The sequence below is a fragment of the Olea europaea genome, chromosome 12 (assembly GCF_002742605.1).
Source record: "Olea europaea var. sylvestris chromosome 12, O_europaea_v1, whole genome shotgun sequence".
NCBI lineage: Eukaryota > Viridiplantae > Streptophyta > Magnoliopsida > Lamiales > Oleaceae > Olea > Olea europaea.
In genome coordinates this window covers 29989701-29994636 of record NC_036248.1, presented here as the reverse complement: position 1 = coordinate 29994636, position 4936 = coordinate 29989701, and positions in this window count along the sequence as shown.

The window sequence follows — 4936 nt, the reverse complement described above, 5'->3', positions numbered from 1 at the left end:
AGTCGAGATACATGCAGGAATTTGTGGCAACCACCAAGGGGCGACCGCCCTTGCGTTCAAGATACTTCGACAAGGATATTATTGTCCTAGTATGAAGGAAGACGCTAAGTAGTTGGTGAGGAAGTGCGATACATGTCAGTGCCATGGAAATCTGATCCATGTTCCAGCCGAGCAACAGACAGCAGTTTTTGGGGTGTGTCCCTTCTTCCAATGGAGGATGGACATCCTGGGGCCTTTGTTCTTAGCTAAGGGACAAAGGAAGTTCCTGCTAGTCGCCATATACTACTTTACTAAGTGGGTGGAGATTGAGCCCTTAGCCACCATCACAACTACAAAGGTGCAAGGATTCGTTTGGAAAAATATCATATGCAGGTTTGGCATACCCAGAGTGGTTATTACAGATAATGACAAACAATTCGACAATCACGATTTTAGAGCCTTCTGCACAAGCTACCACATGATGACTTCAGTCGCTCATCCACAGTCAAATGGACAAGCCGAAGTGACCAACCGAGCCATACTATGGGATCTGAAGACAAGGCTTGAAAAGAAGAAAGGGCTTTGGGCAGATGAGTTGTCCAATGTGCTACGGGCGTATCACACAACTCCTCGAGAGCCGACCGGAGAGACACCGTTCAGACTGGCCTTTGGGATGGAGGCCGTGATTCCAGTTGAGATCTTAAGCGAGACAGGCAGGATGAAAGTCAAGCAGCCCGACGACGAAGCGACTAGAGGAGAACTCGACCTTCTTGAAGAGGTAAGGGAGAAGGCGGCAATAAGAATGATGGCTTATAAACGAAGAGCCGCCGAGTACTTCAACCGAAGAGTAAACCCAAGAGTCTTCCAGCGAGGAGATCTCGTGCTAAGAGATGCAACAGCGGCAGGACACCCCCCACCAAAGCTTGGTCCAAATTGGGGAGGCCCATACGAAGTAATCCGCGGGTTGGGGAAGGGAGCTTACAGTTTGAAAGATATGAAAGGAAGGCCACTAGGTAGGCCGTGGAATGCAGAACGCCTCAAAAAGTATTACCAGTAGATTTTGAAATAGGTGCACATGCTACACTTTTGTAAATACTGTAAAATAGGTTGCATCGTTTATTCTCTCCGTGTAACACCTCACGAAGGCGCCCTTAGCTGTAATATTTTATCTTATTCAATGAAAGACCTTGGCAGTGGCAGATGATAAGGGCGCTACGGAAGGGTCGCCTAGCTGGGACGTCCCGGTGTGCCTATTGAGCTCACAAATCCAAGAATTTTTTATGCTAACAGGAATCTTGAATCTCCATGCTCATCCCATGAAGACATGTGGTCGACACAGCCCAAGAGGTTAGGCGGAGAGCCATTAAAACCAAAAATTTGGTTAAGGCTCTAAAGCTCTAGACCATGCCCCCGACGGTCGACATAGCCCAAGACGCTAGGCGGAGAGCCATTAAAACCAAAAATTTGGTTAAGGCCCTAAACCGCTAGACCATGCGCTTGACGGTCGACGCAACCCAAGAGGCTAGGTGGAGAGCCATTGAAACTAAAAATTTGGTTAAGGCCCTAAACCGCTAGACCACGTCCCCGACGGTTGACACAGCCCAAGAGGCTAGGCGGAGAGCCATTAAAATCAAAAATTTGGTTAAGGTCCTAAACCGATAGACCATGCCCCCGACGGTCGACACAGCCCAAGAGGCTAGACGGAGAGCCATTGAAACCAAAAATTTGGTTGCTCTCGACGGTCGACATAGCCCAAGGGGCTAGGCGGATAGCTTTGAAAAGTCAAAAAATTAGCTAAAGCCTAGCACACACGAAACAAATGACATTCACCCATGCTATGAAACAGCTGAACGTGAGAAATAATGCTAGGAGAAACAAGCTTCAACATTAATAATCGCCGATAACATAGCATTTATACAAAAAGCATGTAATGTAGTCTTGCCCACACCCCGAACAAGTAGGAAACGATGCTACATGTAGAAATAAAAGGCAACACAAAAAAAGGAGGAAGAACTGACAAAAGGTGCTACTGCTAAGAGGAAACACCATCACTGTCGCCCCGCGGCGAAGGACCAATTGACCTAGATGACTGCACCCCACTCTCCTTCCCCTTGCACTGTGCAAGGAACTTGTTAAAACCTGAGGGGTTAATGAAAGGATGCTCGGTCGATATCCATTCCTTGGTCAGTTTGATGGATGCTGCTATCGCCTTCTCCCCGTATGAACGCAAAGCCCCGGTATAATCAGACGATGACTTGTACTGCTCAACAGACGCCTCCAAGTCCCTAGTGTACCCAGCAGAGGCCTTATACCTCTAAATCGCCTCCTCTTGAGCACGAGCCAACTCAGACCGCAAATGGTCGTTCTCTGTCTCCTGCTCACGGGCTCGAGCCTCCGACACCTCAAGAGATTTCTTCAAGGAAGATATCTTCTTCTTGTGGTGATGAGCCTCCTTTTTCTTATCCTCTGCCAGAGTCTTCAACTCTAAGGCCTGGTGACGTCTCGATTCGGCAAGCCCGGTCTGAAGGCCCACCACCTAAAGGATGAGAAGACAATATAAAAGTCGAGGGGTATAACCATGTAAAAAAAATGTTTATATACATACGCATAGAATTAGAAGCGTACCCTTTGAAGATAGATCGCCGTAGCCCTCTCAATATCGTCTGCGCTACGTCCTGCGATCGACCTGGTCCGCGCGGGTGTCACTAAAGACTTAAGTACCTCCATCTCCCGATAACCCCGGGTGGGAGGAAACCCGAAAATAGGAAGAGACCCCTCACGCTCTCCCCGCGTACGACTGGAAGAGCCCGGCCTAGGAATAGGAGCAACCTCGATGGGCTCGTCTGAGGGCTGGGGAGTCTCTTCTGCTACCTAAGGACTTCCCCTTTGGGCCACCATCTTTTTCCTCTTTAAGGGGGTGGGGCATGGCTCAAGATCACTTCTATGCTCTTACTCGAGCATGGAGTCTAAGGTCCCTTCCAAGTCAAATTCCATCCCTGTACATGCAAGGTAAGGCTGCTCAAATAGCAAAACAAAAGAATGTGAGAACGGAAAACAAAGAAAGGAAAGCTCAGGAGTTTACCATCAATGGGAGAGAGACCCTCATCACCTCCAGGCAGGGTCCTCAACACCTCGTCCAAATCAAAATCTATATCTGCATACACATACCCAAATATATTAGTTCCAAAAAGCACAAATAAGAAATATGTTCAAGTCAAAATAATAAAAATTGATGTAAGCAGCCTACCAATAGGACGACTCATCCCAACTATCAACATGTTCCTCATCGTCAGGACCGATCCTAAGTTAGGTGCAAGAGGGGGTGTATCAACCAGGTGTTGAATTTGAGCTTTTAGAGTAGAGGAAGCATCTACTTGACTATTAAAAATGCGAGTTTGAGGGTGCCGCCAATTGGTATTGAAAGGAAACCGACCAGCTGAAGGCCGGGCAAAGAAAAATCGAGATTTCCAACCACTATTTGAATTCTTGAACTTAGGAAACAACAATGGAACCCTAGCGGTAAAAAAGACGAACACATTGCACTGAGCTAACACGTGCATCTCAAGACACACCTACAGAGGTCTATGGAGAGCGGAACTCGCCTTCTAAGGTAAACATACAAGAAATAAAGCGCTTTTCTCCAAGCATTGAGATTTATTTGACTAGGAGTAATATGAAACTCATTGAAAACCGACACAAAGAAAGGATGGATGGGTAACCAGAAACCACCATCCATGATGTCCTTATACACCGCTATCTCACGGGGGTCGGACCCGGAGAGCCTCTCTTTGGGCTCGGGGGCTCTATAGAAGTAATCGTCGACTCGATCATACCTAACAAGACATTTCTCTAACTTAAGCGGAGAATTATAAAAGCTAAAATTTTTCGGAATTTCAAAGGGAACGATCTCGCCAGCCGGATCTCGCTCGATTTCTAAGTTTTGATTTGGAGATTTGGTAGAGCCAACATGTCCCTTGGGGGAATTTGAAATAAAGGCTTGAGAATCAATTGAAAGGTTTTGGCTATTAGACTCAAATGGAAACCTATCGGACGAAGGAAGAGAAGCCGAAGGACTTCGACTTGTCAAAGTCCTGACCGACCGCCCAGATGCTCGATGGGGGGGCTAGTCGCTCGACCGGCCACGCCGGACCGGTCGTCCAACCAGCCGGTAGGATTTTTTTAGGCATCAATCGGTCCCTCATCGCTACTCTCATTGGAAGGAGAAGAAAGAATTGTTTTATACATGGCAGCAAAAAAGATGAAGAGAAATTCAAAGAAAGACTTGGGATTAAAAAGGAGAGAAAATTATCTTAGAAGGAAGAAAGCCTAGGATGTTGAGGAAAAATGAAAGTGATTATTTGAAGTAAAAATCATCTCCTTTTATAAACACAAGAATTCAAACTTTTTGGGGGGAAAATTCCCTCCAACATTAGGACCATTGATGGGGTGCCATGTGTACAGTAAAATTGCTACTTGATTTCGATTGCATTGCTCGACTTGCTAATACGAACTACTAATTTATCATTTATATGTATTATAAAATTTTTTTTTAACCAAACCAATAAAGAAAATTGTTACCGCTTGCCGAAAACATCGACAAGAGATAAGGGGGCTAATGATATAGGTTGGTAGAAGAGGCCACCCTCGACGTACAAGCAAGATGGATCATTGCATTTCGATGCAAAGCCATCGATCCCTGGAGGCACTCTACCACTACGCAAAGCCGTTGGCCCCCCAGGAGCCCTCTACCAATACCCCGAGGGGGCGCTCTACCACAACCCCGAGGGGGCGCTCTATCACAACCCTCAGGGGGGCGCTCTACCACTACGCAAAGCCGTCGACCCCCCAGGAGCGCTCTACCATTACGCGAGGCCTTCAACGAGCATGGAATTGCCAACCCAAACATTCAGCCATAAAATCTCTAGTAAATTGACTAGGTTCCATGGCAGTTAACACG